This window comes from Mustela putorius, unplaced genomic scaffold, assembly GCF_011764305.1.
Source record: "Mustela putorius furo isolate JIRA1106 unplaced genomic scaffold, ASM1176430v1.1 tig00003869_pilon_pilon_pilon, whole genome shotgun sequence".
Classification (NCBI taxonomy): Eukaryota; Metazoa; Chordata; class Mammalia; order Carnivora; family Mustelidae; genus Mustela; species Mustela putorius.
In genome coordinates, this window is record NW_025422021.1 from 25,557,151 (window position 1) to 25,582,025 (window position 24,875).

The 24,875-nt window shown below is 36.3% G+C and overlaps 1 protein-coding gene across 1 annotated transcript in view; it reads right to left on the bottom strand.

The window, feature by feature from the left end:
- The window catches only part of GALNT13 (polypeptide N-acetylgalactosaminyltransferase 13), a 538,752-nt gene that overhangs the window by 60,423 nt on the left and 453,454 nt on the right, over positions 1-24,875 (bottom strand). The gene's annotated exons all lie outside the window — the stretch shown is intronic.

Sequence of the window (24,875 nt, forward strand, 5' to 3'; positions counted from 1 at the left end):
TCCTCTGTTTACTTTGCTGTCAGTTTTCTTCCCCTCTGTAATTACAATTCCATCAAATTCAATTGCATACGCAGCTGCTACTCCACTGATTTTCTTACTAGCAAACAATTAGTACATGAAATGGATAGAAAAAACAGCTTTTCCTTTGGTTATGACTTTTCAAGCACAAATATTTATCACCAAACACTTACACTTCTTACATGGAATAATTAATCAAGTAAGTGTAAATTGGTATTAATTTAGTATCTCATAATCAAAGCTTAACTGAGCTGTGCAATAATACGGCCATCTCTCTTTCATAAAAATTCCAATCCTTGTATTTTGAGTGTCTTTTATTCACCACCGTAGATTTCATGATAAATTTATATAAATATGATCCTCACAATGAACACTTATGTGTTCTAACTTTATCTCTTCTTCTTGAACTTTTATTCTATCTAGGTTTACGACAGACCTGATTTTTTCTTATTTTTTCTGTATTATTTTATGAGTTAAATGCGAGCCACCCCAAATTCTTAGATAAGTAAGTTAGTGAATAAATAAGCTAAAATAAGGAAATGGCTTATACTCACATGTGTTCATTAAAACTACTTAAGTTCAATTCATGTAATAGCAGAATATATGAAATTAAAAGGAATATTTCCATTGATGATCGTAAAATGATGCTTTTTAGTTGAGAATTAAAAACAGCAATGCTACTAATTTCTATACCATGGTGACGTGATTTGCTCATTACTATCAATATTAAAAATGATTTGACTGAAATGACTAAATAACTGTGAGAAGATTGCTTTTCTTAAATTATTTTTTACAAGGTCTGTGTTTCACATTTTTTCTTTAAGATGAGTAAGCAACCAGAGTTGGGCACAGGAAAAAAAAAAGGCCCAGTATTTGGCACATTCTATCTCAGCCAAACAGCACAACCTAACAACCATTCTATAAAACAATGAATAATTGCTTGGGCAATGCAGATGTCTGTAACTAATGCCATTATTTGAGTCACTCTATTCAAGTGTGGTGACACTCTTCAAAGCCTACCACCTCTTAGCTTCTCCCTTCCCCCACTGTTCCTTAAAAATTCTTAATTTTTGTTTTTCCAAAATTAAATGCCTTAGTGTTATTAGAAAGCACTCTGACGATGCTTAAACAGCCAAACCATTTCCTTCTAAAAGACAATATTGATTTTTTTAGCTCGTGTTTGGACAGAACACAACAAGGTCTTTGGGCTTTTTAAACACATAAATATTTGTTTTCAAAATAATCCTATTCAGAACTTGCAAACTGGAATGCAACCTTCAAAAGAAGAAGCTGGAAAACATTTTCAAAGAGATCACTACACGAATTTCTTTCTATTAAGGGCTTTATCAACTGCAGTGATCTAATACATAGTCTTGAAAATCATTTAAAGAGATTCCACTGGATCCAGGGAAAAGAGAAAAAGAAGGGCACTGTAGCTTCAGAGGACTTCAACAATCAGTTTTACTTTTCTGTTCTATTTCATTTTTGAGGTAGGCAAATTTGAGATATCTTATTTATATATTACTATCTTTCCTTTTTCGTCATTAAAAGACAATAGTCCTGGCTCCAGAATTTTTTCTCAGGAGGTTTTTATGTGCAGTTTTCTGATTGGAAGGGAGTTTGAAGATTCATTTGCATCTATTTCACATTATGTAAGAGAAAATATTAATTGCCCACATCAGATTTGGCAAAGATTTGTTCGGTCTAAAATGGCAGTTAGTATTGAGAAAAGCTAAAACCATCTCACCCTAAGACTCCTAAGCTACCCCCATGGCATTGCCACTACAACATGAGTTTTGTCTTAGTCTTAGATAATTACTTTAATTACTCTTAGAAAAGCACAAAAATACTATGGGCTTATCTTAATATTTTGGTGAGGATGGTTTTTTTTCCCTCTGTAGTTCTATTTTCCTGCTTAGAAGTAAGATACTATGAGGGTTAGTAGCCAAAATATATAAAGAACTCATAAGACTCAACACTCAAAAATTAAGGCAGAAGGCACAGACAGACATTTCCCAAAGAAGCTATACAGATAGCCAACAGATACATAAAAAGTTGTTCATTGTCATTTATCATCAGGGAAATGCAAATCAAAACTACCTCTCAGAATGATGAAAATCAAAAACACAAGAAACAAGCGTTGGTGAGGATGTGGAGAAAAAGGAACCCTCGTTGGTGGGAATGCAAACTGATGCAGCCACTGTGGAAAACAGTATTGAGTTTCCTTAAAAAATTAAAAATAGAACTACCATATGATCTAGTAATCACACTACTGTGTATTCACCCAAAGAGTATGAAAATACTAATTGAAGGAGTCCATGCACTCCTATGTTTACTGCAGCATTATTTGTAACAGCCAAATTATGGAAGCAGCCCACTTGTCCATTGATAGATGAGTATATAAAGATATGGGGTGTGCGTGTGTGTGTGTGTGTGTGTGATCAGTGAAATATTCAATCACAAAAAGGAATGTAATCTTGCTATTTGCAATGACTTGGATAGAGCTAGAGAGTATGAAGCTAAGCAAAACACATCAGTCAAGGAAAGACAAATACCATATGATATCACTCATATGTGTAATTAAAGAAACAAATGAACAAAGGAAAAAAAGCAAGAGAGACAAACCAAGAAATAGACTCTTAACCGTTCAGAGAACACACTGATCATTGCCAGAGGTGAGGTTAATTGGGGATGGGTGAAATAGGTGACGGGGAGTAAGGAGTGTGCTTGTTGTGACGGGCAGGGGGTAACGTATGGAATTGTTGAACCACTATATTATACACCTGAAACTAATGTAACACTGTATGTTAACTATACTAGAATTAAAATAAAACTAAAAAAAAAAAGAATTAAAAATAAATAAAAACAACTATTAGTTGGGCCCTAAAAAAACAAGTGAGACATTATGTGAGAGACAGCAGTAGTCACCCAACATTCATATATTTCTCCACAACTCTCAGCCCCTTCAGTTAGGCAAGGGCATTGACTGTCGCTGGCCAATAAACTATAGGGGAAAGGTACAAATGTCTTCTGATTTTTTTTCTTAAGATTTCATTTTTAAGTAATCTCTACACCCAAAGTAGGGCTCGAACCTACAACCCTGAGGTAAGAGTTGCACGATCTACCAACTGAACCAGCCAGGTGCCCCCTAAGTTCTCTACATCTCATTATATATATTTTTTTCAAGTTTTTATTTAAATTCTAGTTAGTTAACATATAGTGTACTACTGGTTTCAGGAGTAGAATTTAGTGATTCATCACTTACATATAACAATCAGTTTGTTCTCTATAGTTAAGAGTCTGTTTCTTGGTTTGTCTTTGTCTTTTTTTTTTTCCTTTGCTCATTTGTTTTGTTTCTTAAATGCCACATAAGAGTGAAATCATATGGTATTTATCTTTCAGTGACTGACTTATTTTGCTCAGCATTATACTCTCCAGCTCCATCCAAGTCATTGTAAATGGCAAGATTTCATTCTTTTTTTTAATGGCTGAGTAATATTTGTGGATGCATACCCCTTCTTCTTCATCCATTTATCAGTCCATGAACATCTGGCCCCTTTCCATAGCTTGGTTATTGTTGATAATGCTGCTATAAACATCAGGGTGCATGTGTCCCTTCAAATCAGTATTTTTGTATCCTTTGGGAAAATATCTACTAGACTTGTCTTAAAAAGGGATAACCAGGTATGAAGACCAGGGAAGACCCTCTAGCTCTTTTTTTCCTTTACTCCAGGGATTGAGGAAGCCTTGTACCACAGCAGGCATGGCTTCAAGATGGTGCGGCCTTTGTTAGCCTGTGTCACTGAAAGACTGTAAAGTAGAGCCTGAATTATTCAGCTCCATGGCTTGAAATACACTCTCACATGTTTCCCAAACTCTTATCTGCAACCTAAGCCTCTCCAAAATAGTTACTCAACTGTTGACCCAATAATTTCCCTGGGGTCTTAAACAGGCATCTCAAATTGGATATGTCTCCAACAGTCCTCTTGATTTTTCAACTTCACCATCTCCAAGATTCTCCGTTTCATCAACCACCACAAATACCCACCCATTTTCTCAGGGAAACAATATAAAAGTAATTATCTTTAACTCATACTCCCATATTCAGCTCATTAGCAAGTCTTATTTGTTCTGTATTCACAATATATCCTCAGTCCATCAAACATCTCCTTTGCCATCCTGGGTGCATAATCCCTCCTCTCTTGACTAAACCAGCATTGTAAGAGGCTTCTAACTAGTGCCCCTGACATCTTACATTTCTCCATCTATCCTTTATTCACTACTACCTGCTCCCTGGACAATATATTTGAAATAAAAAGAAAGTCATGTCACTACCCTGCTTCAAAGCTTCTAATGGCTTTTTCATTGTGCTAGGAATAATTGACAATATCCTAACTATTGCCTAAGATCCTTCATGACATGGTTCTTGATTATATCTATGATCTAACCATCTGTATTTACTTTACTGTGGCCATACTGGCTTTTTTTTTTTTTTTTATCCTTTGTTGTTGTTGTTGTTTTTTAAACTTTATTTATTTGAGAGAGAGAGAGAGAGAGAGAGTGCATGTGTGCATGGAGAGATGGCAGAGGGAGAGAATCTTCAAGCAGACTTCTCGCTGAGCACAGAGCCCAAAGTGGGGCTCAATCCCATCACCCATGGATCATGACCTGAGCTGAAACCAAGTTAGACACTTAAATGACTTAAATGAGCCACCCAGGTCCCTTTTTCTTTGCTTTTCTTCAAACATGCCAAGTTCATTCCTTACTCACGGCTTTGTACTTGTCCTTTCTCCTGTCTAGAGTGGTATTAACCAGAAACTTCCATGAGCCGTCCGTTACTACATTCAAGCGCCTGCTGAGAATTCATTTCCTCAGATTCACCCTGACCTTCCTATCTAAATCAATCCCTTGTTGCCATCATTCTGGGTCACTGCTCTATCCCTCCATTTTGCTTGATCATTCTCCATGATCTACTTGATGTTTTATTATAGATTAATTCTGTTATTGCCTCCACAACAAAAACTTTGGATAAATTACTTGGTCACTTGAAGCCCAGGGTATGCTATCTGTTAATGTCTTATATGATGTTATGAATACTATATAATATCTGAAAAAGGCATAGTACAGTGCCTGATACATAATAATTGCTGAGTACATGTAAATTGTAATGGGTATCTCTTCTTGCTGCATGCCCAATATCCATTTTGTCTTCTGATAAGAGCATTCAAGTTCTCTTTGAGCAATCATTCCTCTCCCACTTTTTGTTTTTGTGGTTTGGTGACCACACTATCCTTTCCAACTTTCTAGCTCCAACTGGGGGCATAAAAGGGTATGACCAGGGAATCTGTTTAAATGCAGATTCTGATTCAGTTCATCTGGAAGAAGGCCTGAGACTGCATATCTAACAAGTTCCCAGAGGATGCTGCTGTTGCTCAGGTCAAATTCCAAGTAACACCCAAGACAATCAAAGCATTCCTTTTTTCCACCTTACACATAACCCATTTCAATGATTGGCTCAGGAATGGGCCTATGGACCAGCCAGTTTAATAAAAGTATATACTCTGAGAATTTGCTAGGACCACTAGGAAGTTAAAGCTCTATTTCCTCTGGAATTGCTAGCTGTAAAGATGATTTAAGCCTGGAACTTCGGAGGGTGCCATATAGAGACTGCCTAAGACAATGACACGAATATAGGAGGAGTGAGATAAACAAACAGACGGAAAGAGAAAGTGAAAAAAAAGAAAAACTGCAGAGCAGAGGCCAAGACAAGATTAAGTTAGCAGATATTTAATGTGTTTCAACCACATACAAGACACATTTTCTAAGCACTTGGGATGTATCAGTGAACAAAATAATTTAAAAATATCTTCTCTAGAAGTTGAGAGGCAACGTGGGGGGTTGGGGGGATAGGAAAGGAATAAACGAAAACAAATGGGATCAGGAGGGGGATAAACCATAAGAGACTCTTAATCTCACAAACAAACTGAGGGTTGTGGGGGCAGGGTAGGGAGAGGGTGGTGGGGTTATGGACATTGGGGAAGGTATGTGCTAAGGTTGAGTGCTGTGAAGTGTAAACCTGGCGATTCACAGACCTGTACCCCTGGGGCTAGTAATACATTATATGTTAATTAAAAAATTTTTAAAAATATATATCTTCCTCTATGGAGTTTACATTCTAGAAGAGGGAGGCATATACAGGAATACATCAGAAGGTGATAAATGCTATGACAAAAACAGAGTTGGGGGAGGGAGGAATGTTGCAATAGAATGAATCTAACTCAAAGGCAACTTATAAAAGCTTCAAGTTTTTAAGATAAGTCTTTCAGCAGGACTTGCACAAACCCTGAGAAAGCTCTGACAATCAGATAAAGCTTCATAAGTTAAAAAGGTATTTTAATTAACTCCCAGTTTGCAGGTGTGTTTAATAAGTAAATGATAATACATACAGGTTTGTTATATATTTTATTTAATAACCTGTCCTTTTTTCATCATTTAGAAATTTATTTTAAGGCAGTATTAAATTTATGTATGTAATCCTGTTTTAAATTTTTAAAAAATAACAGACTGAAGATCATGATAATCTCAAGTTCTTCCTTGAACTTAGTAGATGGCTAAGAGGCCTATAGTTCTGGTTCCCCATAATCAAGATACCTGATGAGAGAATAGCCTGATTTTAGGCCAAGGCTTAGAGTTTTCTCTATAAAAACATAGAACTGCAGCATAGCTTAATGGAGAGAAGAGGGCAAATGATTTCCTTTAATCAGGAATGCTCAAGTAGATCAATGGTATATCTAATTGTCAAAAATACATATATTGAAACAATTAGGTCTGTATTAGAACATGGAAAAATGTTACTAAAAATATAAATTTTTTATTGTATTGACATTGTAATGAAATAAAATAAAATATATATGAAGACCCAAAATAACTGAGAAAAATGAAAACAGCATGTTCCCTTTGCTAGTAAAAAAAAAAAAAGAGAGAGAGAGAGAGAGGGGGAAAAAAACTTTTAAAAAGTCTCCACTTGCGGCACCTGGGTGGCTTAGTCATTAAGCTTCTCCTTTGGCTCAGGTCATGATCGCAGCTGGGATCATCGAGCCCGCATCAGGCTCCCTGCTTGGCAGGAAGCCTGCTTCTCCCTCTCCAACTCCTTGTGCTTGTATTCCCTCTCTCACTAACTCTTACCAAATAAATAAAGAAAATTAAAATAAAAAGTCTCCTATCTGGGCACCTGGGTGGCTTAGTCAGTTAAGCGTCTGACTCCTGATTTCAGTTCACGTCATGATCTCCTGGGCCCCAGCTCAGGGCTCCACACTCATTAGAGTCTGCATGAGGATTCTTTCCCTCTACCCCTAACCCCGCTCATGTGCATGCATGTTCTCTCTCTTTCTAAAATAAATAATCTTTAAAAAGAATCTATTTTTCCTTAAGCACAATTAAAACTATGCAGCTAATCAATGTTTTTTAGATACAGTGATATCATATTAATGATATCCTTATATATTATAGTAGACCATTATACATAGTTTCAACTCATAATTTTTAAATATATTTGCAAAATTCTTTATTAAGAGAAAATCACCTTTTTTTTGTTATTTATTTTGAAAAATCTATCTTCAGGAGCTTTATGGATAAGGATCTGTATTTTCTTTCTCCTCAAGAGAAGTAATAATAAAAAATCATTTTAAGCTACCTAGAGATTATTGTATTCTAGAATATCTAAAAACTACATTGTGTCAGAGGTTTAGCAGATTATTTCAAAAATTTTTCTAATTTTAAACTAGTCTTTTAAATCACCATTTTAACTTTTTTCTGTTCTTGACATGCACACAAATTACCCATGCTCATAACCACTCATTAGGAAGTTACTGGACAGAATTACATTAAGAAGCTGATGGCACATGCCAGCTAATAATATATAGTGATTATCTGTTGAATTTATCATTTCCTATTATTACTGCAATTTTGTTTTAATGGAGTAAAAATTAGATAATGAATGGTACAAAGATCATAGCTTCTACTGAGAATGTATATTACATGGAAGCTGCAAGTATTAGACATCTTGCCAATTTATTTAAGTCTGTCTGATCCCATAGTCAAAAGTTTGGGCATATCTTGAGGCTAAAGTTTCTAGGTAATTGCCTCAAACTTCAGCTCAATTTGGCAATAGAAGTCTCATATTCAACTGCTTGATCCCTAATCAATGAGAATATGGGAAACAAGAAGAATGAATCTTTGCAATGGCCTTTAAAAATAAAGGTCAATTTAGTATCAGTTAAAGCAAATGGAGTATAAAATCTGTAACTGCTAGGAAAAAAAATTCCAAGTAAGGATATGAAGGCAGTGTTTATCATCTTTCAGAAGCTAGAACAGAGTATGTAGACATTTGCTCTATAACTCATGAATTCTATGGAAAATCTAAAGGACATACTGAGCCAATAAAAATACTATTACTGTACTTATATGCATTTTTTTAACCCCCAGTAGTAAGGAAAAATTTGTGTACAATTTGTATATTGGTCTTCAAAAAACTTCTTACAATTATTTGAAAAATATGTATTCATTGCAAATAATTATAAAACATTAACAACTATGAAAAGTAAAACAAAAAATCACTTGTAATATGACTGTATTTACCTTATGGTAATGACTTTTCTGGACTTCTATTTAAGGATAACTATAATGTACTTTTCTTGCAAAAAAATGATTCACACTGTAATATGTACTTGCAATTTACTTTCTCCCTAAAACAATATGTCATGAACACTTTTCAGGTCCTCTAAACTCTCCTGTAACTTTGTTTTTAATGCCTCTGTGGTATTCTATTTTACTAATTGGTAATAGCTTATTTAATCAATGCCCTATACTTGGACATTCAAGTTGTTTCTAATTTTGGACTTTAAAATCAATGAACATATTTGTACATTTTTATTATGCCCTTGATTATTTCATGAAGGTCATTTTTAGAAGTAATATATTTTCATAAATTATATGCTGATTTCAAGACTTTAAAAAATACCTATTACTAACCCGCTTTCCAGAAAGTTATTCAAATTCACATAACCGTCTTAAGGTGTAAGAAGCTAATTTCCCTTCCAAAACACTGACTCTTTTAATTTATGATTTTGTTTACCACTTTTTATTATGTGGAGATAAATAGTATCATACTACAATTTAAAACTGTTTACTAGCGACTTCCAGGGAAGATGACAGAGTATGAGGGTGCTAAGTTCATCTTATCACAAGGATACAACTAGGTAACAGCCACATGCCTGGAAAGAACCCGGAAAACAACCTGAAGAATGGCAGAACAGACTCTCCACAGCTAACTGTAGAGAAGAGGCCACATCAAGAGGGTAGGAAGGTTCAAGAGGCAGTTGGGAGCTAAACAGACTCACAGGATTGCACATAGGAGAGGGGGAAGACATGCGGACAGAAAGGGGAAAGCAGCAGACCAAAGAGAAGTTGAATCCCCGTAACATTTGACTTTGAAAACCAGAGGGGCCTAATTTCAAAAGTTCTTATAATCAGCAGGGCTTAACAATTTAACAGCATGCAACTTTAAAAATCAGCAGGCTGAGATATAGCATAGAAAAGCAACAGGTTGAAAAATGCCTGGTGCAAACAGGAGGGAGATCTATTTACTAATCTCAGAGCCTGTGCTGGAGGCACAGAGATCCTTAGGATACTCCTCCAAGAACAAAAAAGCTGGCAGGTGCCACGTCCCTTCTTTGAACCCCAGCCTAGATACACAGACAACTGCAGCCACCAGTGTGCCCAGTCCCAGCATTCTCCTGCTGACAGCCCCCTCCAGCCAGGCCTCGGCTCCAGGTCCTCTCCCCACGGCAGATCTGTGCAAATTTTGCTGGCACCCCGTGCCCCATCCCCCCATTCTCCTGTAGACCTGTTTCCTCCAATATGCTCTAGGTTGGAGCCCGTCCAAAGTGGTGTCACATACAGTAGTGTGCAAGCAGCCCGAAGAGGGGCCGGCACCACTCCACAGTGACTCTGCTCGGGGACATGGGAAGACAACCACATTCACCAGTCCGGCATCACTCGGATTCATTCTACTGACCTGGCAAGTACAAGCTAGGAAGTTTCAGTCGGCAACTGACTAGCCTACCAACATATTTCCACAAAGTGCTTCACAAATTGTGCTATACGAGGCCAAAGATAACCGTTCCTTCAGTTCTTGACACAGATATTATTATACTATCTCTGAAACAGTGATATATTTTATAATCAGTATCACCTTACTTTGCTCCTAGAGAGAAAGCCATATTGTAGTTGTTATGGCTTGAGCACATGCAAACTATTTTTTTTCTCTTTGTGTAATAACTAGCCAATTGCAATTTCAGTAATTATTCATTAACTGATGAGCATTTAAATCAATGGACATTTAAATATGTCCCGATTATTGTCTGAAAAACTTTCCTTTGGTACTTCTGGTAAAATCCAGAAAGTACCAGAATGAAATTTACTGAATGGTTGTGGCAATTTGAAAGAAAATCCCAGGGATGAAAATGTTTTCAGAAAGCCTATGTCACTGATCATCTTGACAGCACTGAGAATAGGTGGCTGGAAAACTAGCAACTATATCAGCAAATCTGCACTGAAAAGTGATTCGAAAGCGTCAATCTCCAAATGTGAAGAAGCTGCTTGATTAATTCATTTTGCTTATTTAAAGAAAAATTCTATGTATGTATAAGAATAAGATACACCAAAAAGCTGGCTGAATTAGTTGATCTGAAAGACTTCCTTCAATGGGACCATCATGATTTAAAAAAAGAAAATTTAAACATTTTAGAAAGACTTTATTAGAGAGAGAACAGAGCAAGAGAGAGAGAGAGAGAGCTCACACAAGCAGGGAGAGGGAGAAGCAGACTCCCCACTGAGCAGGGAGCCCCATGACGAACTCAATCCCAGGACCCTGGGATCATGATCTGAGCTGAAGGCAGATGCTTAAACGACTGAGCCACCCCAAACGCCCCCCCCATTTTAATTTTTTTAATGAACAAATTTATAAATAAATAAAAAATAAATATGCTGTTCAGTTTTTTTCATTAGCCAGTTTCCATCTTAAGATTTTAATTAAACCAAGAAAATGGCATGAAATACAAACACATATTTGTTGATGTGTTTACATTCAGTCCCTGGCACATTATCTGGCACCAACTGACATTCTTTAGATATTAGCTGCACGATTGTCTGGTACATACTCTTTTTCCTTCTGGGCTTTCCATCTCATTCTCTCTTTGTCTCACATATACATGTTTATAAGAAATTGCTATATAATTTGCTTTTATGACTTAGAATTACCATAACTTTATACTTATTAGAAGTATTATATATGTGTGGATAAATACATATATATATATGGAGAAAGTAAGTTTATGCAAAATTTGTTTCCAAAGTGCTACTTGGTCTCATTAACAATTATCAGTATTTATTAAAATGCACCTTCCTAGTCTATATTTATTCAGCATTCTTGTCTGCAAAGCCAACAAGAAAATCTAATTATATTTTTGAATTATGAGTTACAAAGGAAAAAAACACAACTCAGAAAAACTAATGTAAGTTGGCAACCCCATCTTATTAACTCAAACAATGTCTGAGATTATATTATGGAACATGTTAACAATTATGTTTCTCAATTATTAATAATCCAGTCTAACAATGTAAACGTAGGGTACATAATTCTTCTCAAAAGGAATGACTTCCATAGCATTTTAATATCTCTATTTATGCAGCAAAGGGAAAGAATTCTGATTATATGCAGATATGATTAAGGAAGATTAAGATCACACCAGTGCACTTAGAGACTGGCTCCCACTGCCTGGGTGTGAATTCTGTTCTGCCACATACTAGATGGTGAAATTGGGCAATTATATGTACCTCATGGGGCCTCAGTTCTTTCCTCTATTAAACGGGCATGATACTAGCACCTTCCTCAGAGGGTCATTGTGCTTATTCACTTAGTTAACATGTAAAACACTTAAATAGTGCATCACACGTAGTAAGTTTGTGGATACGGACGTCGAGGGCCACATCACCTCCCATAGCAGAGCAGCCTGGTTATTTTCTGAGCCTGCGCACCTCTGCTGTAGATTAGATGAACAAAATGGGAAATAAGCAACTTAACTTTGGTCCAGATGTCCTTTCAGGGAGAAGCATATCATACATCACTTTCAAGACTCCTCAGAATTGCACTACTATAGGTATTATTCAAGGTCTCGACTCAAGCATTTTTCTAAACCCAAGCTACTAATAAAATGCAGCTGACGTGCCCCCCATCTCTCACTTGCCATTCCCCCTGTTCATGTTTGTGCACTGTGGTGCTTTTCACGTGTAGGCCACACAGGAAAACATAAATTCCATAATCAGGGTCTTTCAGTGTAGAAGCTACACGACTAAGTACAGCATGAATTCAGATTAAATAAATAAACAAACAAACAAAAAAAACTGTTCTAAGAGAACCCATTGATTTGTTTTGAGAGAAAACTTGCAAAAATATACTCAGTCCCCACTGTCAGCGGACTTCCCCTTCTGTTCCAAACATACTATAAATGAGCCAGCCGGGAAAGGCTGAAGGAGAGCCATTAGTTACCCCCAGGACACTGTGCCGTTCCAGCCAAACAACCAATGACAAAAATTTCAATAAGCATGAGCTTGACTTATGATGTTGGGAATGGTAGAGTAACATATTGCTCCTGGGGTTCCCATGCAGTATTTATCTTCCTCCAGCACTGGTCATGTCAAAGATTGGATACTGAACACAACGCCAAGTTTATTTATTGCATACATCAGATGCAGTTCACAAACCAGACTTAACACGGGTTGGTAGGAGAACTTCTCAGCACTTACTAAAGAAGGGCAACATTCAGTACAGATGGAAACAGGCCAAGTGTGTCAGCTGTGCTATTGTGATGCTAATACAGTCTACATAATGGTCTCCTACTCTAGCACAGGGAATTCTAACACGCCTGTCTTCCTTCTTTGAGCTTTGTGTTTTTCTCAGGATGTCACTGGTCTAAGTCTGTGCCACCATCTAATTCAGCAAGCCTTCTGGGTCCATACGGAGGGCTGGGCAGCTGACAGGAAAGGCAGAAGGCCAACATCTTAAAAGAATAGCATGCTTGCAAGGTAGTCTTTTTGTTTTCTGTGAGAGTTTGATTTGTCTAGAGGAAAGCAAAGCATTTTGAATCATATCATAGTGATGGTATTCAAATACAAACTCTGAAGAATATCAGGAGTGTTCTTTAAATTATAAATCCTCTTCCAGATGTTGATTTAGGCTTCAAGAGAAATAACTGTTGACTTGTTGCAAACAGGTTAAACCCTCAAAATCACTGATCAGAAAATGGAGGACTAGTTTCTGAAAACTCTGGGCAAAAAATTCCATGCAGTGGAAATTTACTGGTTAACAACTGTATAAAATCACAAAACTGCATCAAAATTTTAACTGTTATATATATATATATATATATATAACACTGAGTTATAATTGACCTTTCACAGTTGGAAAAGCTAAGGCTCAGAAAGCTGATTGGACGGGAAGGAGCACAGCTGGTAAGTCAAAGAGCTTACATTAGAACCTAGGTCTCTTGATTTCTAGGTCAGTGCCCTTAACATCTGTTCCTTCAGTCAACTTGTTTTCATAGTTCCTCTTTCTGGGTTATATACTGCGCTGGGTGATAGGGGTAAAATGCTGAACAAAAATGATACAGGGTTTCTTCCCTCACAGCTTCATCAGTCATCAAATAGCCAACACAAATGAAAATTGCCAAATGTAAAAATCACAAATTTGTTTGAGAGATGTTCAGAGTGTAAAAGCACGAGACAGGCAATTGAGCCTCTGGTGGTTAGGGTGGGGTAGGTCCGGGAAAGCTTCTCTGAAGAAGTGGTCATTCAGCTGCAACAGTAATCAAATGTGGGGAAGATGAGACAGAGTGAATTGGGTGGGTGGGCACTATAGGAAATGCCACCTGATTTTGTGTTTTAGGAACATACTGATAAAAAGGGTATTTTTCTTTAGTTCCTACCAATGACTACTCACTTCTTTATTTCTATATTATTTTCTGTGGCAAATGGTCTCTGCGATGGCCCTGATTATCCCCACCTCCCACTATTCAGGCCCCTGTGTGGGCCTTTTCCCTTGAACGTAGGCAGAACCTGTGACTTGCTTCTGAGGAAGAGAATGTAACAAAGATGAGGGGATATCATTACTGTATTAAACAGAGACTGTAACTTACATCTTGGTAGCAGATTCTCTACTGAGTCTCTCCGTTTTTGGCTCTGGTGAATAGGCTGCCATGTTGTAAGCTGCCTATGGAGAAACTCAGATCGCAAGAAACTGCTGGCTAATACCCAACAAGGAACGGAACCTCTCAGTTTAACAACTTCAAAGAAACTAAATTCTGACAACAATTACATTAACTTAGAAAGAGATCCTTCCCTAGTCAGGCCTTGAGATGTGACTGCAGCCCTAGCTCACATGTTGATTGTAGCCACATGGGAGGCCCTGAAGCCAGAGTGTGCCTGGCCCTGCAGGAATTGTGACATAAAAAAATGTGCATAGTTTCAAGCCACTAAGTCTGCGTTAATTTACTACATATAAATACATAATATATTACCCTCTTGTGTCATTTCAGATTGTATTTTAAATGTCTCCTTTTTGGTACTGATAGCATTAAATCCTGTTTTAGAAAACTCTTCTAGATGGGCACCTGGTTGGCTCAGACAGTTGGGAGCGTCAGACTCTTGGTTTAGTCTCAGGTCATGACCTCAGGGTTTTGAGATGGAGCCCTGCATGGGGCTCTGCATCTGGACGGAGTCTGCTTGAGATTCCCTCTCTCACCACTCCCCTTACTCCTGTTCTCTCACTCTCCAAAATAAATAAATGAATAAAATCTTAAAAAAAAAAAATTCCTAGAGAACAAAGAAAGAAATTCTTTGGCATAATATTCTAAAATCATTTGTATCATTATTTTTTATACACATTTAAAAAGGCTTTTAGAGTTAAACATTCAGAATCTCATTTAAAAATACATAAAGATAGTCTACCACCTTTTTTTTCGAAATGTTTTACTATAGTCTAATAAGCATTAGGCTGAAAACTGCAGAGAAATGGAGACTTGGGGTGACTGTGGTGTTTCACATGTGAATGATCCACCTGATGATGAATTCCAGATTCATCATGTATTAGCCATATGACCTTGGATAAATTCCTTTACTCTTGCAGAAGGCGCAATAGAAATAGTAAGTGTAATGACTCCATAGACTCGAAGGAAATGAATAAGGTAATACACACAAAGTACCATGGCACGAAGAGAGAACTCAAAAACCGTGACTCCTACAATGCCAAAAACAATTATAAATGCCTTTTGTTCAGTGATACAGTCTTTGCAGTGAAGTAGTTCATAACCTAATGACAAATTATCATCTTATTATTTCATTTTTTGAATCTTTAAATACAAATGAGAAAAACTTCACATCTGACTACCTTCCTGCTGCTAGACTGACTGCAACAGTTTTAAAACAACTTTCAGTGATTTTAGTCATAGATTAAGATATTTGTTACTGCAGATAGTAGTGATTAAGACAGTGCTTTACTGTGGGCTCAACGATCTTAATCCCTTTAATATTTTTATGCAGTCCTTAATCTTACTTTTTTTTTTTTTTTGCTTCCTGCCCAGTGTTCAGTGTTTACTAAGGTGAGAAGTACTCTGCAAAGGTATAGATTTTATCACAAATTTTTAAGAACATTAAAATTGCATGGCTACCATTTAGTATAATTACAGATTTCTACTTGACAATAAACCAATGCTGTCTCAGTATTTTACAGAATATAAACAGTGTTGGGTTTAATGCAGATCCAGTAATTATTAACATATTAGCATAATTTACACTTTAGTTTCTAGATAATTAACTTTTATACGTTTTTTTAAAATTTTAGATCTACAACACGAGAGCCAAAAAGCCATCTAAAAAGTAGACTATTTGGGGAAATATTAAACAATGTTAATAGACCAAATGTGAATTATTTTAAAATTATCTATGCTAAAACATTATTTTAATTTTTACTCATAGCTTCATAGCCAAGGTCTCTATTATTAAATAAGGTCAATAAGAACATTACCAAAAAGTTAAGAACATTTTAACAAACCTTGTTAATAAAAATTCAACTTAAGGCTTTCTTAAAAAAGGTGAGAAAGGGGCGCCTGGGTGGCTCAGTGGGTTAAAGCCTCTGCTTTCGGCTCAGGTCATGATCCCAGGGTCCTGGGATCAAGCCCCGCATCGGGCTCTCTGCTCAGCAGGGAGCCTGCTTCCTCCTCTCTCTCTGTCTGCCTCTCTGCCTACTTGTGATCTCTGTCTGTCAAATAAATAAATAAATCTTTTAAAAAAAAAAAAAAAAAAAAAAAAAAAAAAAGGTGAGAAAACTTCATCGCATTTTACATGGTGAGTTTATTTCATTAGAATGTAATTCATACCCCATATGAAATATGTATTATTATACATAAATAACCAAATTTCCAACTGTCCTACCAAAATGGGTTAAAGACATAAAATTTGTTTTAAAAAAAAAATAGTTGCTGATGTGGCTTTCTTTTCTACTTTAAAAAGAGCTAGGTATTATTTATTAAGCAGACATTATGTATTTCCAGTCACCTATTATATGTTCTCTGAAATGCTATTTTTATGATTTCATTTTTATAGTATAATAAGACATTTTCCTGAGACTGTGTCTTAAACATTTTTTTTAAGTTACAGTTCACCAAATTTTAGGTGTAGAAAGTAGTTTCTCTTTTTTTTAAGATTTTATTTATTTGAAAAAAAAAAGATTTTATTTATTTATTTATTTGAGAGAGAGAGAGAGTGCACAACCGGGCGTGGGAGGGGATATGGGCCAGAACAAGAGGGAGAAGCAGGCTTTCCGCTCAGGGAACCGGATCTGAAGCCTAATTCCAAGACCCCAGGATCATGACCTGAGCCGAAGGCAGATGCTTAACCAACTGAGCCACCCAGGGGCCCCAGACAATAGTTTCTTAATTATGCATGCCAAAGCAGAAACATCATGACAAAATGGTGCAGATCAATGGTTAATCCAAGGGAAATGTATTTTTTACTTTATAAGATAGAACTTTTAATGCATACTTTTATAATACAAGAAATTGTTGCAGCCAACCTGACCTCTGCATTGCTTCATTCAGACAAAATGAAATTCAATTTTTATGCAAGTGTGAACTATTTTAGATAAGGCATCTACAACAGAGGTGGAATAACGGTTTTGAAAGAAGTTTCTTAGAGTTCAGGCTTTTCCTATGAGAAGGTGGTTTGGGCAGAAGTCATTCTCCCTAACATAAAATAGTCATTATACACTGCTTCATTATATCAAGAAGCACAAAAGTGCATCTCAGATCATTCACAAGGTAGTCAACCAGGAGGTTTTAGTAACATCTGTGACAAACGAACAATTCTTATGTGAATATGGAGTAAGTATACCAGAGCAACCTTCTGCTATGATCCCTGTGAACTTCTTAAATGGGGTTTTAATTTTTAATGCAGTGTATTAGGATGGGATTCCTTTATAGAGAACTGGGTTTCCCTGGCACAGTTCCCTGGACTGTCAGTGGGTCTGAAATTTGAGGAGTCTACTTAGGCTTAAGGGTACTCTCAGATCATGGTGTCACAAGGAGGTAGGTCAGGATAACCTAGATAAAAACTATGTCCTCAAAGACCCCTGAGCTTTTTCACCAATAAGCCACAGTGCCAAGTATGCTTAAAACACTAAACTTTCTCCAGGAGGCCTTTCCTAACTACCCTATCTAAAATGGCACAGCAACTCTGGCCCAGTCCTCTTTCATGACCTACTAATGTTTTTAGCTACTATCATAATCAAACATACTATTTAATTATTTATCATATTTACTGTCTTCCTACTATTAGGTAAGCTCCAGGAAGATAAGGAAGATTTTTGCCTATTTTATACACTTCTAGATCCCCAGGACCTAGAGGAAATAACAAATGTTTGTCAAGTCAACAAAATTATTCCTTTTTGGTCAGATCAACTAATTCTATGTAACTTTTCATTTTTGTTTCCCTTGTAAAGTCTCTCTTAAATAACTAAAGGTTAATGCATAGACTAATGCCGCAGAGTGATTCTTTATTTCTTGCTAAATTTAGAATGTCTGAGCTTGAGTTTGTTAGGGAATAAAGTGCAAAGGAAAAGCTAATTTCTGCTTGACTGTCTCTCAAATGGCAGGAGACTTCTGATGCAAAACTAAAAAGTTCTCCGTGTCAATTAGCATGGGTTATAGATATGTGATAAAGGTTAGCCATAAAAAAGATAACGAACAGTACTTAGACAATTCAAAAACAGGAAACCACAGGACTAAAATAGGTCCTTACTAAAGAGAATTACTATCACATCATTGTTTGTAAGTTGGTATTTGCTGAATATACTTACCAAGCTATTATATATATTTAAATCTGAACTAGAGTATATCTACTATTCTCAGCAAATCATTTCCCAATCTTCAAAAATCCTATTTTAGGAAGCTCTTTAGATACAATCATAAGGTCATATCTCAACTGGGTAGATTCTAACATTCTAGTGTATTCTGGGTTCTGATGCTAACAGTATTCAAAATGAGGTCTATGGCAACACTGTTTCATTCAATAGAATTCAATAATGAATTTTGTTCTAGCAAGACAAATTCTTTTATAGATGTGGAATTACATATTCACTAATTTGTAAAGGAAGGAATTTGAAGTCATGGGGAACGCACCTGCAAACCTTTAGGTGTTTGTTGTAGTTTAGGAGACAAATCAAAATTTTTCTGCTTTATTTCTTCAAGTCTTATGGGACTGGAAAACGTAGAGATTATCGTGTCCTAAATATCTATGAGTTCTCAGTAAAAAGAATTTTTGCCATGATTTTTAAATTTTATCTTATTTGCCAGATATCTACCATAGTTACACACAGACATTAATCCATCACTTCTAATTCATTTTCATTTGGCGTAAAAGATAGTCACTATGACTTTGACATGAATTGGGATTTTAAATTCAAAAGAGTTCACTATAAGATAGACGCCAAAAAATGCTGCATTCTATTGATTGAATTTGTTTTAAATAAAAGCCTTAATTTCTTTTTTTTAAAAGATTTTATTTATTTATTTGACAGAGAGAGATCACAAGTAGACGGAGAGGCAAGCAGAGAGAGAGAGAGAGAGAGAGAGGGAAGCAGGCTCCCAGCTGAGCAGAGAGCCCAATGCGGGGCTTGATCCCAGGACCTTGAGATCATGACCTGAACCGACGGCAGCGGTTTAATCCACTGAGCCACCCAGGCGCCCCAAAAGCCTTAATTTCTAATGTTCTTTTAAAAAATCCAACCTGCTGATGGGGGATAGATCTTTACCTCTTTGTATTGACTCAGTGGTGAAAGACAATAGAAAAGGAGTATTACATGACTTTTCTCAAATGGCATATACAGCCTCTAGTGTAGTTCAAAGTATGCCCCCCAAAAGGACCCCTGCTATCTTCTGCATAATGCAACAAATCAGCAAGAAGATATGTCATTAAGTAACATAAGCTGAACTCAAACTAGGGGCATTCTAACTGGAGATGGGATTTGTTGGCAAAAGACAATTTTTAGAAAAGAAAAAAAGGTCTCTATTTGTACAATAAAACAAAACATTCTATTACTTTCAATCAGCTTGATATTCCAAGTTAAAGTTACTGTCATTATGGATTTTATTACTAGAACTTTTTTGCTGTGTATGTTACTGTTTCATATAATTGTTTTTTTTAAAGGAAAAGGCAAGTCATATATTTCTTTTGACTCCCTTGTGTAACACAAGGGGGGGGTTATGTTTTATAATATCTGAATGTATTCATTAACCACTGAAGTCTTAAAATGAAATGCAGATTAAATGAATTATGAAACTTGGGGATGCCTGGGTGGCTCAGTGGGTTAAAGCCTCTGCCTTGGGCTCAGGTCATGATCCCAGAGTCCTGGGATAGAGCCCCGCATCATCACATTGGGCTCTCTGCTCAGCGGGGAACCTGCTTCCTCCTCTCTCTCTGCCTGCCTCTCTGCCTACTTGTGATCTCTGTCTGTCAAATAAATAAATAAAATCTTTAAAAAAATGAATTATGAAACTTCTAAGTGGACATGCTGGGTTCTGCACTGCCAACAGCAAAAGAAAATCTAATGTGGACTCAGAGTCTTTATTACTCAAAGAATCCAGTAGATGGAAGCCTTTCCCTTTTAAAATTCAAACTGCTTCAAAAGCTTGTGGTTGTTATTTGCTATTTCTGATGAAAGAGGAGCTGGAAATAGCTGGGGGTTGGAGTGGGGGCTTGCGGGTGGGGGGAAACACTTGCTCTCCTGAGAGCATATCAGAAAGACCACAATTTACCTGCTTTGTAAGTGGTTTGAAAATCGCGTTATCAAAGTCAAGTTGTTTTGACCCCCATGAGGTGAAGGAGAAAGGAAGAATAAACAAATCGACTGATTCCCAAAGCCCGGCACTTGGTGGCTGTAGTCTGGTTTCTCTTCCTGCATTAGTGTCCAACCTCTGATTGCCCTCCCTCAGTGATAAATTCCTTAGGCTATTGATTACACCTGTTTCCTTACATTATGGCTCTTGACCCTGATGAACAAAGGACCTTCTGAATTGGGCTCCACTGGGGTGAGCAAAGGAGAAAATGGCTCAGGGTTTCTCCTGAGAGATGATGCTCAAATGCACGGCTTGGCTATTTTTCTCAGTCCTTGGGAATGGTCTCTGTCTTCCTCTATCAGGCTGGTGACCTCTGTCTTCTTACCAGAGTCCCACCATCTCTGAGGACATCTATAGATTGTTCTTACACTTGACTATCCAAGGAATAAATGATTGCATTCTAAATAATTGATCAGATTTAATTATTAGGCTGAATTAAATCACTATTAGTCTATTAGATTGGCTGTTTAGCTCTTTGTCTCTTAGAAAGGTATTCAAAACTAATAGTTAAAATGTCTGGGATAGTTAAAATGTCTGGGTTTGGAGCACTTCACTGAACAGCGTAAGCTGGGTATTTTTGTCAGCTCAAATCGCAATATGGAATTAACACTTTGGCAGGAAACCTACACTTTTCTTTAATTCTAAATGGGGCTCTTAAATGTTTTTCCATGTGTTTACAAGTCAAACTAATGAAACCATTATGTAAAATGGCAACCTCTGCTCCTACAGCCTGGGTGCTTGAAATCAACACTACCTACTTTCCACTGAATTGCATCACAATTAGTTAATGGTTCCTGCTCCTTTTGTTACTCAATTTTGAAGTTTATAGTTAAGCCTTAATTTAGAGCTTTATCTGTGGTAATGGCTCCTAACTGCTCTAACTGCTCATCAGTTTTCCTTGTACTAAGCAAGAGTCATCAGCTCACATTTCATTGAAAACTCATTTAACCATCTCCCATATGCTTTTACGGACAAAAAAGCAATATACTTAATTAAGATTTGAAAAACAACAGCTACAACAACTTCTCTAGGTTAGTAGTATGTAAGCACTCTTTCTTCAACAGGCAGAGATCTGGATAAAATATCTGAATTATGTTTCCCGAATTCTGGAAATTCATCATGTCTCTCAATGGCTTACAGTGATGCAATTAAATAATTTTCCAATTTGCAAAATAGAGGGTTTCATATCCCAGTCAAGCCTCTATTTCCGTACTGCACACGAACCAAGAGAAAGAAACAGGAAACCAGAGAAGCCCAGAAGTAAAGGAAATACTCTGTTATAACCGGTGAACTGTTTCAGTTGACAAGTGTCAAGGAGAAACTCACAAAAGGCTTTGAGGGGTTATCACATATTTGAACACAACACTAGCCTTACAACTCATAAGACCAAAAATAGCACTTGGATGTATGAACTCCGCCTAAACAAACAAAACAAGACACGATAAACATAAAACCTACAGAGCTATGAGTATCTGTGTTATTACCCACACTCCAAATCTTAAGAAGTCCTGAATGCAGTATTCCTGTTACACATGTACACTGTGATCACAAGGTCAAGGTAACATTTGTGTCCGTGATGGAAAAGCACTTGTAATCATTCTGCGATCAAACAGATTTTGTGTTTTTGACTTAGCTAGTTTGTAAGATAAAGTAATTTTTTGCTAATTAAATTTTTAAAATGCACATGAGATGTTCATTTATTTTAAGAGCAGGTATGGTCTTTATCCTCATCCAGTGATGAGGTTCTTTAGTCTATCCATATTGTCTTTGTGATCTTCAACAGAGAATATGTATTTTTTGCACACTGCTTTTCTTCTCAGGTAGTTGGACTAGATGATCTGAAAATTACATTTAAGGTTTGGAATTATTAGAGATATGGACAGACAAAATTAAGAAGAAAGGGATAGAAAAATCCTGGTATCATTCAGATTCAAGTCTCAATTTACTTTTATTTAAAAAAATGTTTTAGGGGAGGCTGGGGGTCTCAGTGGGTTAAGCCTCTGTCTTTGGCGCAGGTCATGATCTCAGGGTCCTGGGATGGAGCTCCGCGTCGGGCTCTCTACTCAGCAGGGAGCCTGCTTCCCACCCCCCTGCCTGCCTCTCTGCCTACTTGTGATCTCTGTCAAATAAATAAATAAAATCTTTAAAAACATTTTTTTAAATGTTCACCTATAAAAGGTATATTTTTTAAAAAAATATAGACAAAAAAACATTTTTAAAATGTTTTTAAAGGGGACGCCTGGGTGGCTTAGTTGGTTAAGCAGCTGCCTTCAGCTCAGGTCATGATCCCAGCGTCCTGGGATCGAGTCCCACATCGGGCTCCTTGCTTGGCAGGGAGCCTGCTTCTCCCTCTGCCTCTGCCTGCAATTCTGTCTGCCTGTGCTCGCTCTCTCTCCCTCTCTCTGACAAATAAATAAAATCTTAAAAAAAAAAAAGTTTTTAAAGATTTTATTTATTTATTTAATGTATGCACATATATATGTATGTATGTATGCATGTATGTATGTATTTAGAGAGTGTGTGAGCTGGGGGCAGGGGCAGAGAGAAAGGGAGAGAGAGAACCTCAAGCAGACTGAGCCCTGAGTGCAGAGCTCAGGGGGGCTCGATCCTATACCCTTAGATCATGACCTGAGCCAAAATCAAGAGTCAGTTGCTTAACCCACTGAGCCACCCAGGTGCCCCTCAACTCTCAACTTAAATTTTGAGGACATACATGTAGTATGGCTTCAATTCTCTCATGTTGTTCCTGTATTTACTAGGATGACTGAAACAGCTATGTTCAATGCTTCTTTTCTTTTTTTCTTTTTAATTAGTGTGTTTCCTCATATATTATGCCAGATGTCTCAGTCTCAGCATCAGCATCTGGTAATAAATTACAAGTGCTGAAGCATTATTACAAAATGAGAAATTCTTTTTGCACATTATTCATTTTTCAAAATGTTTTTATGACTCTAATTGACTTTGGCATAAAAAGCTTATAAAATATTTTGAATTTTAAAGCCGTTATTTAATTTAGCCTATATTAATTCCTAGTAATAGTATCCTTTAAAAATGTTTTTAAAAAACATTTATATATATGTATTTATCTATAGATATCTATGGATAGATTTATCTGATTAAATATAAGACCAAGTCCATTTTTTAACTTATTTTAATGTATTGAAAAATAAAAAATAAGTAAATGGAGTTTTATAGCATTCCTATTATTTGAGTTCACCTATAAAAGGCATATTTTTAAAAAATATAGACAAATATATGCTTACTACTAAAAGTTTCAAATATACAGAAAAGGAAGAAAAATATAAAAATCACATACAACCCACACTATCCAGAAATAAGCAAAACTTAATTTTACCATTTTGTAAATTTTAATTTTGTAAATTTTGTAAATGTAAATTTTCTTTTCAATATTTATATTCTATGTATTTTTCATCTAACGGAAAATATACCACATTTTACATTTGGGGTTTTTAAAAATATTTTATTGTACTTCCTAAGCAATTTGCTGATGAAAAACACTTTATAAATATTTTAATGGGTACATGATAATCTGTTTGATATACCATCATTTACTCAGTCCCTACTGTTGATAGATCTTATCCCTGTAAAATATTACAAGTAATAGTGTGATAAATACACTTGTGCATAAATATTTGCATGAATTTTGTAATAACCCATAAGCCTTTTTCTTAATAGGGCTTCAGGGACCAAAAATCTGTTTTCTATTGCCTCTAGTTGCTAGGGAAAATTTACAACCACACAAATAAATCAGCAAAGCAGAGGAAATAGTGAATTTTTCCACATCCCAAGATTTTGGGGACCATTGGACTATTAGTTTGAGCAAGTTCTAGTCTTCTCTCTAGATAAAGTTAGTGTGAAGTAAAATCTTACTCAGTGTGATGATTTTTTTTAAGTTCTGAATTTTGAATGGATGTATAAGTTTACACATTCATTTTGTGTAAATCCCAGCAACTTCTTGCAATCTAAAAAAAGGCTTTTTTGCTTTTTATAGAGCGATTTAACTTTAGAATCTTTTCAAAGACATTTGAACTCTTCACCAAAAAGTAGCCTTCTATACACTCTAATCTTGATGAAAACATCTCTTCCTTTCTAATAACGTGTTGAATATGATTTTAAGCAATAGAGTTCCATTTTCTTACTGTATTTGTCTATGCCAGGTGTAGGCACTTACAAACCTGCTCCCTTAAACTTAGACAAGCTCTGTATTGAATAAATTGTTCATTCTAAGTAAATATGGGTATATATAGGTATTTCTAGACATGTCTTGCCAAAGCTTTTAATCACGACCCCAAAAGATTAATGTTTCTGTGGGAAATAAAATTTTAACTAAAG